The 24,665-nt window shown below is 42.6% G+C and overlaps 1 protein-coding gene across 13 annotated transcripts in view; it reads left to right on the top strand.

Moving 5' to 3' along the window:
• Positions 1 to 1,670: 1,670 nt before the first annotated feature.
• PHLDB1 (pleckstrin homology like domain family B member 1) overlaps positions 1,671 to 24,665 on the top strand; it is a 314,415-nt gene continuing 291,420 nt past the window's right edge. For all 13 annotated transcript variants that reach the window (XM_075840044.1, XM_075840036.1, XM_075840043.1 and 10 more), the window contains exon 1: positions 1,671 to 1,738. The gene's annotated coding sequence lies outside the window, so the exon portion shown is untranslated. The remainder of the gene's footprint in view (positions 1,739 to 24,665) is intronic.

Below are 24,665 nucleotides of genomic sequence, written 5' to 3'. Positions count from 1 at the left end.
AGCCCTCATACAACCGCATCGGCGAAAAAATAAAAACGTTACGGCTCTTCAAATATGGAGACACAAAAACAAATCATTTAGAAAAAAAAGCGTTTTTACTGTGTAAAAGTAGTAAAACATACAAAAACTATACAAATTTGGTATCGTTGCAATCGTAACAACCCGCTGAATAAAGTTATTGTGTTATTTATACCACACGGTAAACGGCGTAGATTTAGGATGCAAAAAAGTGTGGGGAAATTTCAGATTTTTTTCTATTCCCCCCCAAAAAAAAGTTAATAAAAGTTAATCAATAAATAATATGTACCTAAAAATGGTGCTATTAAAAAGTACAACTTGTCCCGCAAAAAACAAGACCTTATACAGCTATGTCGACGCAAAAATAAAAACGTTATAGCTCTTGGAATGCGACGATTCAAAAACTTAAAAAATGGCTTCGTCATTAAGGTCCAAAATAGGCTGGTCATTAAGGGGTTAAACATGGTTTTTCCAAAGTAGAAAAACAGAGTAAGAGGCACAGATAAAATCTGCGATTTTAATTACACAGTTAGGGTATGTTCACACAGTTTTTTTATGAGTTTTTTTACGCTGAAACTGCTCCGCAAAACTCACCAAAAAATGGCCGAAAGGAGGATATATGCATGTGACGAAATTACGGCTCCATACACCCTCCTGTTTGTACATAGCATTGTATGACCCCTGTAGAAATCTGTTGCTGCACTTCTTTACCTGCGTATGCTTCTCTAACTCCAATTTCACATGGAGGCATAGACAGTTTTTATCTTTCAAAATCTGAAATAAAAAGTTTGTGGTGTATTACGGAGGTATTTTCCTGCAGATTGACTATGCAAAATGTGCCAGAATACTGGTGTATATGCCATGCACCACATTTATTAACTATTTTAGATGCTTTCTCAACATGCTCCGCAAGGGGTGGTGCTTAAGGGGAAAGAGGAGTTGTTTAGGGGAAGGGGTGTGGCTTAAAATGCAACATTGTGCGCCAAAAGTGTACCAAAATTTTGTTGCAAAAAACTGTCTAGCTAGGTGTGTCAAATTTCTTATACAGCATGAAACACTTTGATAAATTTGGCACATTTCCTGACTGCCTTGTCTAAGTTTACACTGTCTAAAACTTACCCAGTATTAGTAAATCTGCCTCACTGCTTTACGGGAGAATATCTCCGTAATATTGTGTCGTACGAAGGCACTATACAGCGGCACATATAGTGCCTTCGCCACAGTAGTACAGGGACTCCTTGTACATGAGGCTTTATGTACAAGTATGTAAAAACATCAAATATATGTACAATTTTTTTTAAAGTGTTTTTTTATTTTAAAGTCTGGCAAACTTTTTCAGGACAGTGGGATCCACTTTTGACTCCTCAGTAAATGTATATTTCCATGTAGAGACTATTGTAATGGACATGAGAGTTAACATTTAGACTATAAGCCTGTAATTTCCATCTTATAAGCAGGAAGGACAGTGAATATTTTTGTTCTGACTCCAGAATAAGCTACTCCTTGTTCTTGGACGATGGAGAGATGAGGGAGGACTTATGGCCCAGGCTTCTGGCTTGTTATTGGTGAAGCGAGTGCAGCCAGCTGTAGGAGGGAAAAGCCCCTCATCCCAGATGGGACAGTGAGTCTTCTGTCTGCTCACAGCTGCCTGAATCCCACACTGCATTCTGTGTAGACGTGGTAGAGGGAGGGGGAAGACTGCATGTCTGTGGATCACAAGGTAAAGGGGCCTGCTTCATGTATAGGGTGCACCTACAATATGGACATAATACCATGATGATGATGATGATGATGATGATATATGAATGATGATAATGTTTTTTTGTAGGTTGTGTTTTCACAAATAACATGGCTCATAGATAATTTTGTGTTTCTTTTTATTCTTCACTGTCATTATAAAAGTATTACATTACTAAACCTATAAATAGATATTTTACATTTATATTACCACAGCTGTACTATAAGTATGCGTTTACATACCTTACATTGGGGTGTGGTATAAATGTTCATAGTCTATGTGCCCCAATGTGAGGGGTGTGCATTTAAGAATATAGAGGTGCTCCAGCAGCTTCAGTCCATGTGGCTGATGAAATAAGAGTTGTAAGTTGCTTTTGCAATGTTTTATGTTAGAACTTTACATTCCTTTGTACTTTGTGCCACGTTAGCTTTGCTTTCCCCACCCAAATTCCTGTTAAACTTTTTCTTCCTGCAGTGTGTCTGTCATTAATCGAGCAGGTTGGTTAATATTTTCAAGAGTAACTCTACCAGGAAAAAACTACACGATATAAGGGGAGCACTTAAGCTAAAATTCAACTGGGATAAACATGAATAGACAGTCTTTCACAGTCGTTCCCATTTGTATATGTGCACCAACTTATCCAGAATGTGTTACATAGTTAGTACAGTTGAAAAACTACATATGTCCATCAAGTTCAACCAAGGGATGGGAGAAAGGATGGGAAAAATTTCTACACATTGACATACATAGGAGCTGATATTTTTTAGTTCTAGGAAATTATCTTTGCCTTTTTTAAAGCCATCTACTGTCACTGCTGTGACCAGCTCTTGCGGTGACTATTCCATAGATTCACAGTTCTCACAGTAAAGAAGGCTTGTCGCCTCCGCAGATTGAATCTTTTTTTCTCCAGACGGAGGGAGTGCCCCCTTATTTTTTGAGGGGGTTTTACATGGAACAGGATTTCACCATATTTTTTGTATGTGGCATTCATGTATTTATATAAGTTAATCATGTCCCCCTTAGTCGTCTTTTTTCAAGGCTAAATAGGTTTCATTCTTTTAATCTTTCCTCATAACTTAGATTCTCCATGCCCCTTAGTAGTTTAGTTGTTCTTCTTTGTATTTTTTCCAACTTCAGGGCATCCTTTCTATGAACTGGAGCCCAAAACTGAACTGCATATACTCGATGAGGCCGCACTAATGATTTGTAAAGTGGTAATATTACATCCCTGTCCCGCGAGTCCATGCCTCTTTTAATACATGACAATATCTTGCTGGCCTTTGAAGCAGCTGATTGACACTGCATGCTGTTATTTAGTTTATGATTTACAAGTACACCCAGATCCTTCTCAACAAGTGACTCCCCCAGTGTAGCTCCCCCTAGGACATATGATGCATGTAGATTGTTGGTACCCAAATGCATAACTTTACATTTATCTACATTAAACTTAATTTACCAAGTAGATGCCCAAGCAATTTGCTAACATCTTCTATAGACTGAAAATACTACATAGTTTGGTGTCATTTGCAAAAATAGATATAGTCCTATTAATCCCATCCTCCATATCATTAATAAATAAAATGAATAATAGTGGTCCCAGCACGGAACCCTGGGGTACACCACTTATAACCGGGGACCATTCAGAGTAGGAATCATTGACCACAACTCTCTGGATACGGTCCTTGAGCCAATTCTCAATCCAATTACAAACTATACTTTCTAAACCTATAGTCCTTAATTTACCCATTATACTTGTACGAGGAACAGTGACAAATGCCTTTGCAAAGTCCAAAAACACTATATCCACAGCAGCCCCTCTGTCTAGGCTTCTGCTCAAGTCTTCATAAAAACAAATCAGGTTGGGTTGACAACTTCTGTCCTTAGTAAAAACCGTGCTGGCTGTCACTTATAATACCATTTTTTGTCACATAATCCTGTATATAGTCCCTTAATAGGCCCTCAAACATTTTCCCCACAATTGATGTTAAGCGAACAGGTCTATAATTAGCCGGGGAAGACCTAGAGACCTTTTTGAAAATAGTCACTACATTTGCTCTGCCCAGTCCCTTGGCAATATACCAGTCACTAGAGAATCTCTAAATATTATGAAGAATTAACTGAACTAGGCTCTTTAGGAACTCTAGGGTGCAACCCATCTGGTCCCGCGGCCTTGTGCACATTTTTTTTAATTTAATTTAGCTTGGACCATATCTACATTCAGCCAATATAGTATATTAATTGATGTATTAACAGCACTGGTACTGGCTACTTCAGCTGTTCTTTCTTCTGTTGTATATACAGAGCTGAAGAACCCATTTAGTAACTCTGCCTTCTCTTGATCCCCTGTGACCATCTCCCCATTACCAATATTTAGGGGTCCTACATGTCCAGAGCTTGGCTTCTTTGCATTTATATACTTGAAGAATTTTTGGGGGATTTGTTTTTCTATCCTTGGCCACCTGCCTTTCATTTTGTATCTTTGCTGATTTTATTAGTTTTTTGCAGATTTTATTAAGCTCTTTATAATTTATAAAGGCTACAGCTGTACCCTTAGATTTGTATTTTTCAAATGCCCTTTTTTTTGTTATATAGTGTCCTTTTTACAGAAGGTGTAAGCCATGTGGGGTTTCATTTTAGTCGTTTATACTTGTTACCTATAGGAATACATTTTGCACTATAATTATACAAAGTGGATTCTAAGATCTCCCATTTATCATTTGTACTATTGTTTGACATCAGTTATTCCCAGTCTATATCCTGAATTGCAGCCCTCAGCTTGGGGAAATTGGCCTTCTTAAAATTAAGTGTGTTTGCCCTCCCAGCCTATATTTCTTTTTTACAGTATAGGTAAAATATAACTATATTATGATCACTGTTACCAAGGTTTTCACGAACATTGACATTCCCAACAAGCTCTGCACTATTAGAAATGACCAGATCCAACAGAGCTTCACCCCTAGTCGGGTCTTCCACAAACTGGCCCATAAAATTTTCCTGCAATAGGTTGAGGAAATTTCTCCCCTTCGCAATTGAAGCTGAACCATGATGCCAATTAATATCCCGGTAATTAAAGACTCCCATTATCACTACAGTACCCCCCTTTGCTGTCTTCTCCATCTATTTATATAGCTGGCCTTCTATCTCCTCAAAAGTAATTTTTTCAGTGTTTACCTCTTTTTGTAATTCCACCCACAACGTTTCAACCTCCTCACAATCTTCACCCAATATTGTCTCTTTCACACTTACCTTCATATCACTTCTCACATAAAGACATACACCACCGCCTTTCCTATTTGCCCTGTCTTTCCGAAACAGTGTAAAACCCTGTAGATTTACAATCCAGTCATGAGAAGAGTATAGCCATGTTTCAGCAACACCAACTATATCTATATGTTCCTCCAGTACCAAGGCCTCCAGCTCTCCCATTTTACTTGCTAGATTTCTGGCATTTGTGAACATACACAGTAACTTGCATTTCAAATTGCCACATTTGGTATCAGAAATGTGATTATTAGACATTATTTTGGCATTTTTATTTTCATTGCTGTTTTGTAGCAAAAGAATCTCCTTATCCTGTTGTCTAGTCCACTCCCCACAGTCTATTTCTCCCCCCACCAATATAGTCGGACCCCTCTCTAAACCTAACTACCCCTTTATTTTCTACATTGACCTCCCTCCTCAGCCCTAGTTTAAATACTCCGCCACCCCAGCTAGAATTCTCTCCCCCAGCACAGCAGACCCCCTTCCATTATGTGGAAATCATCTGCAGAATACAGTAAGTACCCCAATGAAAAGACAGCCCGGTGCTCTAGGAACCCAAAACCTTCTCCTCTAAATCAAGGCTTCAGCCATGTATTTAACTCCCGGAGCTCACGTTGTCTTTCCTGTGATGCGCATGGCACAGGCAGTATTCCTGAGAATACTACCTTGGAGGTCCTTCCCTTCAGCTTGTAGCCTAGTTCTTTAAAATTATTCTTAAGGCTCCTCCACCTACCATGTATTCTGTCATTGGTTCCCACATGGACCACGACAGCTGGATCATCACCAGCCCCTCCCAGTAATTTATCTACCCGTTCCACCACATGCTGAGCCCTGGCACCAGGGAGACCGCAAACCATTCGGTTGAGGTGGTCTTGGTGACAAATTATTCTATCCATCTTCCTAATTATAGAATCCCCTACAAATGCCTTACCTGCATTACCTTCCCGCCGACTACTAGCTGGGTGGTTCTTGCGGCTGTTAGGGAGATCAGCATCCACTAGGGCTGCCATTTCTGAGACTGACACCCTCGCATCATCACCCAACTTGGAAATTTTCTTGGAATAACAGAAACAGGATTGGCCTTCCTTTTATTGGACCCCTTTTATACTGCCCCTAACTACAATAACCAAGCTACTTGCCTGGTCCTGCTGACCCATGTATTCACCCTCCAGATCTACCCCACTAACTGCTTGCTCAGTGAGCAGCATGCTCCGCTCAAGATTGTCTATGCCCTCAGTGTTGCATTTTGCTCCTCCAGATCTCTAATGCGAGTTTCCAGGTGAACAACATGCTCACATCTGCCACAGAGGTATTCACCCTCGAACTCCAGCTCCAGTCGTGCGTACATATGCCAAACTGTACACTGAAGAAAACCTCCAATCTTGCTATCCATTATCCCAGTTACAAAAAAACTGTGAACAATTCATAAAGTAAAAGAAAAGAAGAGTGCTAACAGGGACTTTAACTCCTCTTTTTAACTCTGGTTTAATAACTCCACTTATATTGCAAGCTACTTAATCCAGCTAGCCCAAAAGAGAGAAAGTTTAGAGTGATTCCTGCTGGTTAATTTATATCACCTGAGAGCAATTAACCCCTCCCCATAGTTCGCTGCACAGCAGGAAAGAAGCTGCAAAGAAAAAAAGGTTTTTAAATTGTCAGTTTTGCTAGCTTCTGTTTGCAAGCACTCAATTCAATTATCTCACACATTATCACACACAGGAACTCAGCAACACAATCCGGTTTAATAACTCCACCTATATCACAAGCCACTTAAAGGGAATGTGTTGCCAGCAAAACATGTTTTTGTTTTTTTAGTTAAACAATTAGTGTGTAGGTGATTAAACATTGTTCAGGAAATATTATAAATTGGATTCAATTTATAATATTTCTCAGCACTGGTCACTAGATGGAGCAATTCCCAAAATTGCAGCATTGCATGTGGTAAAGCAACCACATTGCTTTGTGCTGCAAAATTGGGAAAAAATCCCTCGCTCTAGTGAGCTCTCAGAATCCCCCCCTCCTTTATCCTGGCTAGTGTCGGGAGAAACGAGGGGTTTGAACGGTCTAACCTCCTACACTGTGTGTCGCCATTTTTTGAGCTAACACACAGTGTAGAAGGTTTACATACACTAGTAAAACACACTGAAACACGAACATACATAGAAATCACTTACCTGCTCCAGTCGCCGCCGCTCCCTCCGGTCCGTCCGCTCCGTCTGCTGCCGCTGCTCCATGTGCACAAGTCCGGAAGCCGCGACCGGAAGTAGTAATCTTACTGCCCGGCCGCGACTTCCGTTCCACAGGAAAATGGCGCCAGACGGCGCGCATTTCAAATCGGACTGTGTGGGAGCGGCGCATGCGCCGTTCCCACACACACGGCGTACACCAAAGTGGATGGAACGGGCCCCGTTCGCAGTCCCTATGGGACTGGAGCTGCCGTATTCCATGTCTGTATGTGTCGTTAATCGACACATACAGAAATGGAAAAAAAAATGGCAGCCCCCATAGGGAAGAAAAAGTGTAAAAATAGAAAAAAGTAACACACAAACACACAAATAAATATAAACGTTTTTAATAAAACCCTAACATAAAACTGATATAAAAAAATTTTTTTTGGTGACACTGTTCCTTTAATCCAGCTAACCCAAAAGAGAGCAAGCTCAGAGTGAGTCCTGCTGGTTAATTTATATCACCTGAGAGCAATTAACCCCTCTCCCTAATTAGCTGCACAGCAGGAAAAAAGTTGCAAAGAAAAACGTTTTTAAATTCTGTCAGTTTTGCTAGCTTCTATTTGCAAGCACCCAATTCATTTATCACACACACACACACACACACACACACACACACACACACACACACACACACACACACACACACACACACACACACACACACACACACACACACACACACACACACGCACGAACTCAGCAACACAATCTAGTTTAATAACGCCACTTATATCACAAGCCACTTAATACAGCTAGCCCAAGGGTTCATTCTTTTAGGTCTGAAAATCTCTGTGTTCTCTTCCTATTAACATTAGTGTAAATGTGGGTGAAAACAAATTCTTACTCCACTGGGGTCTTTGAGTTGGAGATCTCCAGAGATTCTTCTCGCCTCCTTCCTCCAGTCTCAAGAGTTTGTTCTCATCTTTTCTGACAACTGTATAAACGGGTGGGATTCAAATTTTTAACAACAGGTTCCCGTTTTTCCGGACAGAGAAATATGCGGCGGGGGAGGGGTGGCGGTGTTTTGCGGTGTATCTCACCATGGAAAATGATTCTAATAATAAAATAAAACAATTACAATATTTCAAATATGCCCTATATTGAGGTGGACTCTAGATAAAGAAATTCCCTGTCCAGAATGTTTAACTGGATTTCCACACTATGTATATAATTACATAAACGTACGTACCTACACTAATTATATTAAACTCACCCATTACATATAGACCTATATGCAAACATTCAATATTCTTAGCGTGCTCAGTGCATTTACTTAGGCTGGGCACTGTGAGAACGTGGAGGACAGTGCGCAGTAAGCCACGACAAATCTCCCAGCAAACGCACAGGTACGGTGCCAGAATCAGGCTTAGTACATATATACAACACCAGAAAAAAAGCTCAGTACATAAATACAGCACCAGAACAAAGCTAAGTACATAAATACAGCATCAGAACAAAGTTCAGTACATATATGCAACACCAGAACCAAGCTCAGTACATATATACATATATACAGCACCAGAACCAAGCTCAGTACATATATACTGTAAAGGATCTGCCAGACACCGCTTCTGTGTCAACGCCCATAGGTAATCAGTCTGCACCTGCTTCTATGTCTGTGAGACTGACTCCATCTTCCACCACTCAGGATGGCAGGCTTAGGAGTGGGAGAGCCTATCACAGCCTGGCCAGACGGAGCTAGCTCCCGCCCTCTGTCTATTTATACCTGCCTTTCCTGTTCCTCCTTTGCTTGTGATTCTTCTCTGCTGGTTTCCTGGCCCTGCTGCAGCTTCTTGAACTACTACCCTCTGCTTGTATTTGACCTTGGCTTTACTGACCACTCTTCTGCTCAGCGTTTTTGTACCTCACTCATCTCCTGGTTTGACTCGGCTCGTTCACCTCGCTTGTTGCTCACGGTGTTCCCGTGGGCAACTTCCCCATTTCCACGGCTTCTTTGTACCCTTGTCTGTCGTGCACCTATTGAGTGTAGGGACCGTCACCCAGTTGTACCCCGTCGCCTAGGGCGGGTCGTTGCAAGTAGGCAGGGACTGAGTGGCGGGTAGATTAGGGCTCAACTGTCTATCTCCCTACCCCGACATTACATATATACATTACCAGAAGCAAACTCAGTACATATATACAACACCAGAACAAAGCTCAGTACATAAATACAGCACCAGAACAAAGCTCAGTACATAAATACAGCACCAGAACAAAGTTCAGTACATATATGCAACACCAGAACCAAGCTCAGTACATAACTACATCACCAGAACTAAGCTCAGTACATAAATACAACACCAGAACAAAGCTCAGTACATATATACATATATACAGCACCAGAACCAAGCTCAGTACATATATACATATATACAGCACCAGAACAAAGCTCAGTACATATATACAGTACCAGAATAAAGCTCAGTACAATATATACATATATACAGCACCAGAACAAAGCTCAGTACATATATACAGTACCAGAACAAAGCTCTTATATTTATACAGCACAAGAACAAAGCTTAGTACATTTATACAACTCCAGAACAAAGCTCAGTACATATATACAACGCCAGAACCAAACTCGGTACATAAATATAACACCATAACCAAGCTCAGTACATATATACAGCAACAAAACCAAACTCAGTACATATATATGCAGTACCAGAACCTAGCTTAGTACATATATACATCACCAGAACAAAGCTCAGTACCAGGGGCGTAACTAGAATTTATAGGGCCCCATAGCAAAGGGGTGAATGGGCCCCTTAGCAGTAAACTATACTGTAGCAAACAACAGAATAACTACTTTTACTTGAGCAGCAACCAAAGATGTATAGTAGTGTCATATATCAGATTTTATGCCCAATGGAGGACCCACATAACAGAACTAGAGAGCAAAAAGTTACCACCATACTTTTTACTCACAACAGTCCTGTACCTGATTGGGGCCCCTTTAATATTGGCCCTTCCTTAGCAGTTGCTATGTCTTCTACTACTATAGCTAATCCTATGATCCTATTAATATCAGCATTTTCTGTAAAAAAAACAAAACGTAAACCTTAGACGAGGCAAATCACTGGATACATTGGTGATACCCCAAAAAAATTATAATTCTGCCACTTACAGTGCAAGTGTCATAGAGGCATATGGCTGTGCCCAAGTAACAGTGTCAGTATTTTGTGGCCTCAGGTACTGCAACATTTATCTTTATATGGATAAGTGCTCAATTTTTCTGTTACAGAACTCCATATAACCAATTTCCCTTCACACAGCCGGAGCTAAGGGGGTTGTTCAGTAAAGACAACTTTTATCTGTGAGAAACCCTGACCATGTGCTCTAACTTCTATAAAGAGTTGCAATTTGGCTGTGGACCCCCATAGATAGATAGATAGATAAATAAATAGAGAGATAGATAGATAGATAGATAGATAGATAGACTGCCCCCCAATAGGTGCCACATGCAGCCCTCCTTATAGATAGTGCCCCTTTTAGATACTGCCCTACTGTAGATTGTTCCATACAGCCCCACTGTAGACGTGCAATACAGCCTCTGTAGACAGTGTCACACGCCACTTGTAGATAGCGCTCCCCACCTCCCCCTTGTAGATAGTGGCATGAAGCCCCCTGTATATAGTGCCACACAGCTCGCCCTGTATATAATGCCACCCTTCTCCCCCCTTGTATATAGTGCCACTCTGTTCACCCCCTTGTATATAGTGCCCCGTTCCAGCGACGGACGGAGCAATGCTCATCCTCTGGGCGGGACTCAAGCGCAGACCAGCGTGATGCAGTGATGTTATCACACGGGCCTGTGCAGGGATTCTTCCCTGCACCTTATATAGTATTTTTTTGTATCTGCGTCCTGAGGACGCAGATACAAGTGAATGTGGCTGTCGCTATCATCGGGACCCACTCCGCTGCTAGCGACACCACCGGGCATGAGGGGGCCGATGCCGCCCGGCCCTTAAATGTTAGGGGTCGGGTGGCGCAGGTCCTGTAGTGGCATTGCTACCACTGCAGCAGCCATAACAGTTGCTAGCAGAGCCACCGGGAATGGGGGTGCGCGTCGTTGGGCGGCATGGGCCCCCTCATGCTGCAGGCCCCCTAGCAGCCACTATGGCTGCTACAGCAGTAGTTACACCACTGTTCAGTACATAAATACAAGACCAGAACCAAGCTCAGTACATATTTACAGCTCCAAAGAGAAGCTCAGTACATATATACAACTCCAGAACCAAGGTCAGTACATATTTACAACTCCAGAACAAAGCTCAGCATATAAATACAGCACCATTACAAAGCATACTGTACATATATACAGCACCAGAATTAAGCGCAGTACATATATACAGCACCAAAACCCAGCCCAATACATATATACAGCACCAGAACAAAGCTCAGTACATATTTACAGCACCAAAGAGAAGCTCAGTACATATATACAACTCCAGAACCAAGCTCAGTACATATATACAACCCCAGAATCAAGCTCAGTACATGTATTTATGTTTTCAGCTTGGTTGTTATGATGTACATATGTATTGTGCTTGGTTCTGGTGTTGTATTTATGTACTGAGCTTTATTGTGGTGTTGTATTTATATGCTGAGCTCGGTTTTGATGCTGTATATATGTACTAAGCTTTGTTGTGGTGCTGTATTTATATGCTGAGCTTGGTGCTGGAGTTGTATATATGTACTGAGCTTTGTTCGGGAAATGTATATATGTACTGAGCTTTGTTCTTGTGCTGTATATATGTACTAAGCTTTGATGTGGGGCTGTATGTATGTACTGAGCTTGGTTCCGGCCCTGTATTTATATGCTGAGCTTTGTATATATGTTCTGAGTGTCATAGAATCACTGCTTGAGCAATTCCCTAGAGTAAAAGTTTATGGAATTGCTATAAGAGCAATTCCCCAAAAGCAGCTAGAGACTGGATCAAGCATACTAGTGAATCACCTTCCTCAAGTCCATCACCACTCTGGTCAGCAGAGTCTAAGGCTACTCTATGGTCTTCACCAGGGCCCACCGCAAGGCAGGTTGGATTTGGCCGCATCGAACCCAGGTTGCTTTTACAGAATAAGGTGATGGACTGGAGGTGCACTTGAAGGCAATACCAGAATGGATAACTAGATAGCCAGAGGGGTAATCAACAAGCAGAGTTCAAACTAGGAGAAACTGAAAGTCCAAGTCGCAAAACAGAAGAATACCACGAGTTGCAGAGGTCGAAACCAGCTGTGAGCAGAATATCCAAATCAGTGAGCAGAGGGTAAATCCAAAGACAAAGCCGAAGTCCAGTTCAAAGAGTCCAAGTAGTCAAGGTGATTCAGGGTATAAACAGGAGCTTGATCAGACACATGCATTCACCAGAAAATCACAAGCAACAATGAAAAAACTGAACAGACTCAAATACTCCACCCTTGGCCCTGATAGGTGACAGACCGAGAAATAAGATTGGCTCTGCATCTCAACCCAGGGCCACCCAGAAGCTTGGCCAGTTTGTCATGACAACCTAGAAGTGACGGACGTTTCCAAACACTGAGCTTTGTACTGGTGCTGTATATCATCAGAATCTGTGGGTATGTGGACACACTTTGCTGTACCGCTGAAGCTGGCCATGCAGTGTACCAAATAACGAGTAAGGGTACCTGGTACACCAGGAGTGGTGTAACACAGCATACGTGATCTGTGGCACAACACGACTCCAACTCTCTAAGGTCCAGGAACAAGGTAGCACAGGATACAGGTAGCAGGAACGGGAACACTGGGAACTGGAAAACGGTAAGGGGCCATTTGAAAGACTAACCTGGGTAAACACAACAACTCTCAGGCAATGAGTGAAGAGGCAGGGCCCTTCTTATAGTCCAGGGTGATTAAACATGTGTGCGCGCTGGCCCTTTACGGCCGGGACTGAGCTAGAGCGCGCACCCTAGTGGTCACTGCAGGACAGGACAGCCGCATGTGCTGACATCTCCTGGAAGGAAGGCGTCGGCAGAATGAGAGGAGTCTGCGGCCGCGGATGTTTCATATATATGTATTGAGCTTTGTTCTGGTGCTGTATATACGTACTGAGCTTGGTTTTGGTGCTGTATTTATGTATTGATCTTTCTACTGGTGCTGTATTTCTGTACTGAGCTTGGTTCTAGTGCTGTATTTGTGTATTGATCTTGCTCCTGGTGCTGTATTTATGTATTGACCTTGGATCGAGTTCTGTATTTATGGACTGAGCTTAGTTCCTGGTGTTGTATTTTCATACTGAGCTTGGTTCGGGTGTTGTATATATGTACTGAGGTTGGTTTTGGTGCTGTATTTATGTACTGAGATTCTCTTAGGTGCTGTATATATGTATTGACCTTGCTTGTTATGATGTATATAACTCCAGAATCAAGCTCAGTACATATATACAGCATCAGAACCAAGCTCAGTACATCAATACAGCACAGGCACATCATACTGCTCAGTACAGAGATCATTTCAAAATTCAGTTAAACCCCTGCCATATAACTTTGTACAGCATAAAACTATATTATATCTCCCAGTAAAGCTAGAACGATGTTAAGGATGTGCTGGGAGTTGCTGTTTTACAAAAAAGAACGATACACCCATTATCTCGCTGCAGATCATACAGTGACTACAGTACTGATCAGTCACTGGAAGAATAAACATTTACAATTAGGGACTCACCGGTGACGTCTTCTCAGATTGGAGTTGTTCTTTTTCTCTTCTTTTCCATCTGGTTCAGACCTCTATGATTACGCCTCCTGCCACGGCCCATTTCTGCACAGTTTGCCACTCAGATGTCTTCGGTAGCTCATTTCCGCACCTATAAACGAAAAAAAAATGTTCATTGTGCCACACTCTATGCCCCTCAATATAATTGGATCATACACTGTGCCCCTGAATATAACAGTACCATACACTGTGCCCATGAATAAAATTGTGTCAAACACTGTAAAGTAATGCACCCTCATAGAGCCCCATGTAGATAGTGACCCTCATAGAGCCCTCTGTAGATCGTGCCCCTCATAGAGCCCTTTGTAGATAGTGCTCCCCAAAAACCCCTCTGTAGATAGTGCTCCCCATAGCACCCTCTGAAGATAGTGCTCCCCATAGAGCTCTCTGTAGATAGTGTCCGCTGTAGCGTTCCCTGTATGGTGCCCGCTGTAGCGTTCGCTGTATAGTTCCCCCAGTGGCATTCCCTGTAGATAGGGCCCCCTGTGGCATTCCCTGTAGATAGGGCCCCCTGTGGCATTCCCTGTAGATAGGGCCCCCTGTAGCATTCCCTGTAGATAGAGCCCCCTGTGACATTCCCTGTAGATAGGCCCCCTGTGGTATTCCCTGTAGATAGTGCCCCTGCAGTGTTCCCTGTAAATAGTGCCCCTGAGGTGTTCCCAGTAGATAGTGCCCCCTGTGACGTTCCTTGTTGATAGTGCCCCCTGTGGCATTCCTTGTAAATAGTGCCCCCTGTGGTGTTCCCTGTAGATAGTGCCCCCTGTGGTGTTCCCTGTAGATAGTGTCCCCTGTAGCGTCCCCTGTAGAGTCCCCTGTAGATAGTGCCCCTTGTAGCATCCCCTGTAAATAGTTCCCCCTGTGGCATTCCCTGTAGATAGGGCCCCCTGTAGCGTAGCGTATTCTGTAGATAGTGACCTCTGCAATGTCCCTGTAGTGTTCCCTGTAGATAGTGCCCCTTGAGGCGTGACCTGTAGATACTGCCCCCTGTAGCGTTCCCTGTAGATAGTGCCCCCTGTAGAGTCCCCTGTAAATTAGTGCCCCCTATAGCGTCCCCTATAGATAGGGCCCTATATAGTCCCCCTGTAGTTAGGGGCCCCTATGTAGTCCCCTGTAGATTGGGGCCCCTATATAGTCCCCTGTACTTAGTGTCCTCTATATAGTCCCCTGTAGTTAGTGCCCCCTATATAGACCCCTGTAGTTAGTCTCCCCTATAGATAAGGCCCCCAATACTGTCCATAGTAAACGGGGGAAAAAGCCCATTATATGCTTACCTTTCCTGTTCCCGCGCCGTCCTCCAGCGATTGCAGGGCTCCTCGAGCAGAACGACGCTAAAGCAATGAATGGCGAGGCATCCTGTGCCTCGCCAGAGCAGCACTAGGCAATTCAATTGTGTCCAAGTCCTAGGGGTGGCAGGATCCCACCCCTGTGTATAAACTTAAGGAAGCAGGAAGATCTCCAAATGACAAAGTCTGGGTAAGTAAGAAGTTTCATAAATTTTACTTGACATGTTATCATACATGGTGGATATTATTGTTTGTTAGTGTTTGAGGCATTTATAATATCTTGTTGCAGTACATGTAACTAAGGCTTCGTTCACATCTTCAATGGGTTCCATCGGACCTTTCCATCAGGGGAACCATGGGTTTTCTGTTGCATCATCATTGATTTCGATGGTGACAGAGCCGGTGCAAATGGTTTCCATTTGTTACCGTTGTTTAAGGGTTCCGTCGTTTTGATGGAATCAATAGCGCAGTCGACTATGGTACTGATTCCGTCAAAATGACGAAACCCTTAAACAATGGTGACAAACGGAAACCATTTGCGCCAGATTCGTCACCATTGTAATCAATGGAGATGTAACCGGAAACCAATGGTTTCCGTTTGTTTCAGTTTGTATTCTGTTAATGGTTTCCCCTGACAGAAAGGTCAGATAAAGCCCATGAACGAAGCCCTAACGCAGATGTGAACAAAGCCTAAGCAATAATTGGAGTGCAGTTGCATGGATTGCTTTCCTCTTGCTTTTTTTCCATTCAAGTTATGTTCTCCTTGCTCATTTGTCATGTTAGTTGTCCTCCTACACATGAAGGATGCGGAATATGTTAGCGCACTATCAATAAGAATTATTATTATTGTTTTTATTAAGGATACATTAAATGCTTTAAAGGTATGTACATAGTAATGTGCCATACAATTTCTGCACTGCAAAATTTTTGCAATTTTAGGAAATAAACATCTTGTATAAAAAATAGCATCATGGTATCATACGTAATGGGGAAATTTGCTACGCATAATGCACCAGAAATGTTTTGCAAAATAGAGAACCTGCCAGGTGACAACTTTATTATGCGTTTTTTTATATTTACTCCTACAATTTGGAAAAATGTTACATAGAATATACACATGGTGATTTCATATGCCATATACTCATGCACTGTTCTTATATTTCTTATGGCGTGCATCCAAAACTTTAGACAGCAAAATATCGACCTCAGTAAGGGTTATTAATCTGTGTTGTTTTTCTTTATGAGAAGGTTTCACCAACATTTGATATTATACCTTCCTTGCATAAATGACAGTGAAAATATATGGAAATTAGGGGCCAATACCCCCCTACCCATTTAGATGCTGGAAGTCATCCATTTGTTCTGTCAATGCAAAGAGAACGGGGAACCTCTCTTCAAAAATAAAAATCCTCCCAACACGTTTCCTCTCGGCCAAACGATTCCTCAGGGGAGATGGGCCAGAATCAGCTTTACCCAGATTCCATGGGTGCTGGAAAAGGTTATTGTGGCTGTCTGTTTAGAAGAAGCTTTCCAGTTAAAGCATACTTGCAGTGGCAAGAAATAACCTTTAGTCTTCAGGTGTCAAAATCGGCGTCTGTTTCTGGCGTCCTTTTTAAACCTAGTGACTCCCCCTCCCCCCTTCCTTTTACACTCTCCCATGACGTTTGGGGGTGTATACTGTTTGGGAGGCAGTGATTCGCCAACCTGAATGCAGCACTGGAATCAATACAGCAACATTGCTGTGTCAGTACAGCCCACGACCATCCAGTGTATCATCGACCTCCAAACCGCAGCAAAAAAAAACTCAGTGAAGTTCCCTCTCGCAAAAGAGAGAGAGAAAGACATAGAGATACTAAGTCTATACACGGCGGCTCTATTGTCTGCGTCCGCCGTGTGGAGACTCGTTCCCTAAGCAACGCGGCACGATCATGACTCCGCCCCTAAACAGTGACGTGGCAGCATAACATTGACTGTAAGGTTCACCATACTCCGTTCCGTTGTTCAAGATCGCAGCGTCTATAATAAGCGCTGCAAAATTGTGCAATGCGGATTGACCCTGTCTCATGTCTTTATGAGACTGGACTGAGTAAGTGAGCAGCGGGTGATGGGGGGGGTGAGCGTATCTTGGTACATGTCGGGGGCGTGAACGTGAAAAAAGGAAGCAATTGAAGCCTATACCGATATTCACTCCTCCCTCACACCAATTTTGTTGATTCCAAAAACACTGGCTTAGGGATTTAGTTATTAGAAGGGAATATATATTGATCATGTGATCTTTGTGTTAAGGATATTTATTGGCTAAAAGACATACCGTAAGTATGTCCATATAACAAGTCTCGAGACTGAGTTGTGCAGGGACAGAGACATATTGTCACGATCACAGGGAATGTGGACCCACTAGTCCGCTCCATCGTAGCGGAGAGGCAGCTGGCCTAGTCACAGTCTATACAAAAGTCTATAGCAGTTCGTAACACACAAACTAGTTCAGAAAGTGGCTGTGGCTTCAGCACGGATGGAGGTAGGTGCAGCAGCCACAGGATACAGGACATGGGTAAGAGGGCACAGGTAACAACTGGAATGGGAAAACACTAAGGGACCATTTGCAAGACAGACTTGGAACGCTCAGGCAAGGATCAGAAGGGCAGGACCCGTCTTATAGTCCAGGAAACATGTGTAGTTGATGAAGATGATTGTTCACATGTGTGTGCGCTGGCCCTTTAAGACCAGGCACGAGCATGTTCGCGCACCCTACGGGACACAGTGGACCAGAGCGGAAGTGAGCGCTGTCTTGCCTCTCCTTCCTAGGAGACGGCTGGTGTCTGCTAGGAAGGAGATGCGAGCCAGCGCTCACTGATCCATGGCTGCGGGAGTCGGAAGGTGAGTAAACCCGAACATGTATAATCTCATTCTTTGCTATTTCAAATAAAACATGTATAGTTCGAGCTGTTCATTTAGCCCGTTCGGTGCAATTGACCCTAGTTTAAAGATCCATCTGGATTCTTTCTGTAACAGTACTCTATCAATATCACCTCCTCTTATTGATGGTTGTAATAGTTCTATAGCTGTGAATTTTAGACAGTTTGGTTCCGCCCTTATGTTTTAGGTGGATGTGGCGGAATATGGGCTTAGCTCTTTTGTTTATAACGTCGCCCAGATGTTCAAGAATTCTCCGTCTCAATTCCCTTGAGGATTTCCCCACATAGTCCAAAGGACAGGGACAATTAATTTTGTATATTACATTTTTTGAGCAGCAATTGACAAAAATTTTTTATGGGGTAACTAATCCCTGTATGGGCACTGTCAAAGCTTTTGACTGTATGTATAGCTGTACACGCCTTACAGTGTCTACATTTAAAACATCCAGAAACTGAAGAGTATTGGGATGTAACGGAAAGGTGAATCTCAAAACAATCTCGTTTTGATTTAGAGTCCTGATATATTCTTCAAAAAGTTTCACAGATTCTGTCCATAAAATGAAAATATCGTCATTATAACGCGCCCACATTGAAACTGGTAGGTTTGAGATATAACGCTCATCAATGGACACAATGGTTTCCTCCCACCAGCCCAGAAACAAGTTGGCAAATGTAGGTGCACATAAGTTGCCCATGGCAGTGCCCCTGAGCTGGTGGTACATACATCCATTGAATAAGAAATAATTCCTTGTCAGAACAAACTCTAGCATCTTCAATGTGAGCGCACTATGGTCCTTAAAGTACGTCCCCCTGGAGTATTGAATACCAGGGGGACGTACTTTAAGTACCATAGCGTGCTGACATTGAAGATGCTAGAGTTCGTGTACCACCAGCTCAGAGGCACTGCTATGGGCAACTCGTGTGCAGACATCATAGATGTCTTGATATTAACAGAGGGAAGTGACAAAAAAATCTAATATACAAAATTACTTAGCCCTGTCCTTTGGTCTATGTGGTGAAAACCTCAGGGGAATTGAGAAAGAGAATTCTTGAACATCTGGGTGACGTTGTAAACAAAAGAGATAAGACCATTGTAACGTCCGTGGTTGCTGACCACAAACTCCTTCCATCCAGTCGGAGCCCTTCTCTCCAGAGATGTCATATGGCCGTCCTGTTCCACAGTGACCACCAGGGTGCGCTCGCGAGCTCGGTCCAGACTTAAGAAGCCAAAGCGCACGCAGGTGGGATATTGAGCTATTTGCTCCCAGAGCACCCTAGGCTATAAGAAGGGTCCAGCCCATTCCTCCCATGCCTGAGCGTTGTTGTCATACCCAAAGTTTGTCTATGAAAATGGTGTCCTAGTGTCTTCCAGTTCCCAGTGTTTCCCGTACCTGTTTCCTGTTTGCCAATAAATATCCTTAACACAAAGATCACATGATCAATATATAATCCCTTCTAATAACTAAATCCCTAAGCCAGTGTTTTTGGAATCAACAAAATTGGTGTGTAGGAGGCGTGAATATCGGAATAGGCTTCAATTGCTTCCTTTTTTCACGCACCCGACATGTACCAAGATCCGCTCACCCCCCCCCCACCCCCAACACCCGCTGCTCACTTACTCAGTCCAGTCTCCTAAAGAAATGAGACAGGTTCAATCCGCATTGCCCAATTTTGCATAGCGCTTATTATAGACGCTGCGATCTTGAACAATGGAACGGAGTATGGTGAACGTTACAGCCAATGTTATGCTGCCACGTCACTGTTTAGGGGCAGAGTCATGATTGCGCCCGATTGCTTAGGGAACGTGTCTCCATACAGCGGACGCAGACAATAGAGCCGCCCTCTGTGGATGCTGCCGCAGTGCCCTCTGTGGATGCTGCCGCAGTGCCCTCTGTGGATAATGCAACACACCCCTAGATAATGCCAGTGTCCTCTTCAGATACTGCCACACACCCACTTGTAGATAATGCCACAGTGCCCTCTGTAGAGGCTGCCACAGTGCCCTCTGTTGAGGCTGCCACAGAGCCCTCTGTAGAGGCTGCCACAGTGCCCTCTGTAGAGGTTGCCACAGTGCCCTCTGTACATTCTGCCACAGTGCCCTCTGTAGATGCTGCCACAGTGTCCTTTGCAGATGCTGCCACAGTGATGTCAGGGGCTTGCCCAGAGCTTGAGTCCCGGAGCAGAGCCGCTTCTGGCACTCTGCCTGGGATTCCAGCTCTGCTCCTGACATCACTGTCCATATATGGACAGAGATGTCAGGGGCAACCCCAGAGCTGGAGTCCCAGGCAGAGCACTAGTAGGCTCTTCCAGGGACTCCAGCTGTGCTCCTGACATCACTGGGACTCCTGCTCTGGGGAAGCCCCTGACATCTTTGTCGATGTATGGACAGCGATGTCAGAGGCTTCCCCAGAGTCTCGGAGCAGAGCCGATAATAGCGCTCTGCCGGGACTCCGCTCTGGGGAAGACCCTGACACACTGTCCATATATGGGCAGATATGTCAGGGAATTCCACAGAGTCCCGGAGCAGAGCCTGTACTAGCGCTCTGCCCGGGACTCCGGCTCTGGGGAAGCCCCAGACATCGCTGTTCATATGTGGACAGCGATGTCATGGAATTCCACCGAGTCCAGGAGCATAGCCGACACCAGCGCTCTGCTCCGCTCTGGGCAAGACCCTGACACATTGTCCATATATGGGTAGCGATGTCAGGGAATTCCACAGAGTCCCGGAGCAGAGCCTGTACTAGCGCTCTGCCCGGGACTCCGGCTTTGGGGAAGCCCCAGACATCGCTGTTCATATGTGGACAGCGATGTCAGGGAATTCCAGAGTCTCGGAGCAGAGCCGATACTAGCTGCTCTGTGTCCCGCGGGCCGCAGATGACAGCCCCAGGGGTCGCATGCGGCCCGCGGGCCGCGTGCTTGACACCCCTGTGCTAGATCATGCCGCAGGCATGACCTAGCAGATGCCTGTCCGTTTTAAACGGACATGCAGTAATACACTGCAATACAAAAGTATTGCAGTGTATTATAATAGCGAACGGAGAATCGCATATTAAAGTCCCCTAGTGGGACTAATAAAAAGTTTAAAAAAAAAGTTTAATAAAGTTAATAAAAAAAAGTAAAAAAAAAAATGAAAAACCCACTTTTTCCCCTTACAAACTGCTTTAGTATTAAAAAAACAAAATAAAGTAAAAAAGTTACACATATTTGGTATCGCCGCATCCGTAACGACCCCGACTATAAAGCTTAACCCGCACGGTGAACGGCGTAAAAAATGTAATTAAAAAACGACGGAAAAATTGCTGTTTTCTGTGAATCCTGACTTTAAAAAAATGTGATTAAAAAGTTATCAAAAAGTCGCACCATGGTACCAGTAAAAACTACAAGTCATCCCGCAAAAAAAAAGCCCTCATACAACCGCATCGGTGAAAGAATAAAAACGTTACGGCTCTTCAAATATGGAGACACAAAAACAAATAATTTTGAAAAAAAGCATTTAAACTGTGTAAAAGTAGTAAAACATACGAAAACTATACAAATTTGGTATCGTTGCAATCGTAACAACCCGCTGAATAAAGTTATTGTGTTATTTATACCACACGGTATATGGCGTCGATTTAAGACGCAAAAAAGTGTGGCAAAATTTCAGATTTTTTTTCTATTCCCCCCCCCAAAAAAAGTTAATAAAAGTTAATCAATAAATAATATGTACCTCAAAATGGTGCTATTAAAAAATACAACTTGTCCCGCAAAAAACAAGACCTTATACATCTATGTCGACGCAAAATTAAAAACGTTATAGCTCTTGGAATGCGACGATGGGAAAAATGTATAAAATAGCTTGGTCATTAAGGTCTAAAATAGGCTGCTCATTAAGGGGTTAAAACTATGACGCCAGAAACAGGCGCCAATTTTGACACCTGAAGACTAAAGGTGATTTCTTGCCATTGCAAGTATGCTTTCACTGGAAAGCTTCTTCTAAACAGACAGCCACAATAACCTTTTCCAGCACCCATTGAATCTGGGTAAAGCTGATTCTAGCCCATCTCCCCTGAGGAATCGTTTGGCCGAGAGGAAACGTGTTGGGAGGATTTTTATTTTTGAAGAGAGGTTCCCCGTTCCCTTTGCATTGACAGAACAAATAGATGACTTCCAGCATCGAAATGGGTAGGGGGGTATTGGCCCCTAATTTCCATATATTTTCACTGTCTTTTATGCAAGGAAGGTATAATATAAAATGTTGGTGAAACCTTCTCATAAAGAAAAACAACACAGATTAATAACCCTTACTGAGGTCAATATTTTGCTGTCTAACGTTTTGAATGCACGCCATAAGAAATATAAGAAAAGTGCATGAGTATATGGCATATGAAATCACCATGTGTATATGTTTATTTTTCTAATTCTATTTTAACCCCCCTATTTTAACCTCTTGATGACCAAGCTCATTTTGGCCTTGAGGACCAGACCCATTTTTTCAAATCTGACATGGGTCACTTTATGTGGTAATAACTTGGGAATGCTTTTACCTATCCAATTGATTCTGAGATTGTTTTCTCGTGACATATTGTACCTTATGTTAGTGAAAAAAATTGGTCAATAAATTCATTGCTTATTTGTGAAAAATTTTGAAGACATTATGATTTTTCCAATTTGAAAAGTATCTGCTTGTAAAACAGATAGTAATACCACACAAAATAGTTACTAATTAACATTTCCGATATGTCTACTTTATATTTGCATCATTTTTTGAACATCCTTTTATTTTTCTAGGACGTTACAAGGCTTAGAACTTTAGCAGCAATTTCTCACATTTTTAAGAAAATTTCAAAGGGCTATATTTTCAGGGACGAGTTCAGTTCTGAAGTGGTTTTGACGGCCCTATATATTAGTAACCCCTATAAAATACCCCATTTTGAAAACTGCACCCCTCAAAGTATTCAAAACAGCATTCAGAAAGTTTTTCAACCCTTTAGGCGTTTTACAGGAATTGAAGGAAAGTAGAGCTGAAATGTTCAAATTTCATTTTTTTTTTTACAAAATTCATTTATAATACTTTTTTTTTGTTGTACCACAGAAGGTTTTACCTGAGAAACGCATCTCAGTTTTTAGAAATATCCCACATGTGGCCCTAGTATGCTAATGGGCTGAAACACCGGCCTCCGAAGCAAAGGAGCACCTAGAGGATTTTGGGGCCTCCTTTTCTTAGAATATATTTTAGGCACCATGTCAGGTTTGAATAGGTCTTCTGTTGCCAAAACAGTGGAAAAACCCCAAAAGTGACCCTATTTTTTAAAAAACACCCCTCAAGAAATTTATCTAGGGGTATAGTTAGCATTTTGATCCAACAGGAATTTTGCTATATTTATTGGAGTTAGTCTGTGAAAATGAAAATCTACTTTTTTTCTGGAAAAACGTATAAATTTCGAATTTTTGCACCGAAAAAAGGAGAAAAAGCACCCCAACATTTGTAAAGCAATTTCTCCCGATTACGGAAATACCCCATATGTGGTAATAAACTGCTGTTTGGACCCACAGCAGGGCTCAGAAGGGAAGGAGCGCCATTTGGATTTTGGAGCGCTGATTTTACTGGAATGGTTTTCGGTCCCGTGTCACATTTGCAACACCCTGGAGGGACCTAAACAGTGAAAACCCCCCAAAAGTGACCCCATTTTGGAAACTATACCCCTCAAGGAATTAATCTAGTGGTACAGATAGCATTTTGACCCCACAGATTTTTTGCTGAATTTATTGGAATTAGTCTGTAAAGATGAAAAGAGACTTTTTTTTCAGAAAAAAAACCTGAATTCTCTAATTTTTATAAGGAATAAAGGAGAAAAAGCACCTCAACATTTGTAAAGCAATTTCTCCTGATTAAGGCAATACCACATATGTGGTAATAAACTGCTGTTTCGACCCACGACAGGGCTCAGAAGGGACGGAGCACCATTTGAATTTTGCAGCGCAGATTTTGCTGAATTGGTTTCTGGGGGCCATTTCGCATTTGCAGAGTCCCTGAAGTACCGGTACAGTAGAAATTCCCCAGGTGTGATCCCAATTTGGAGACTATACACCTGAAAGAAATAAATTAGAGGTGTATTGAGCATTTTGAGCCCTCAGGTGTTTTATAGATTTTATTAGAATTGGGCCGTGAAAATGAAAAAATATTTTTTTTCCAATAACCTGTAGATTTAGCTCATAATTTTTCATTTCCACAAGGAATACAGGAGAAAAGACACCTCAAAAAGGGGTGAAACAATTTCTCCTGAGTAGGGAAATACCGCATATTTGGTTGTAAACGACTATTTGGAAATACGGCAAGCGTCTAATCGGAAAAAACATAATTTCGTTTTTGGAGTGGAGATTTTACAAAATTTGTTTTTGACGCCATGTTGCATTGCGCTGAGGTACCAGTACAGTGAAAACTCCCGAGAAGTGACCCCATTTAGGAAACTACACCCCTCAAGGAATTAATCTAGAAGTGTA

The sequence above is a fragment of the Rhinoderma darwinii genome, chromosome 10, assembly GCF_050947455.1.
Source record: "Rhinoderma darwinii isolate aRhiDar2 chromosome 10, aRhiDar2.hap1, whole genome shotgun sequence".
Taxonomy (NCBI): Eukaryota; Metazoa; Chordata; class Amphibia; order Anura; family Rhinodermatidae; genus Rhinoderma; species Rhinoderma darwinii.
Note: the sequence above shows the minus strand (reverse complement) of the source record. Positions and strands in the feature narration are given on the sequence as shown.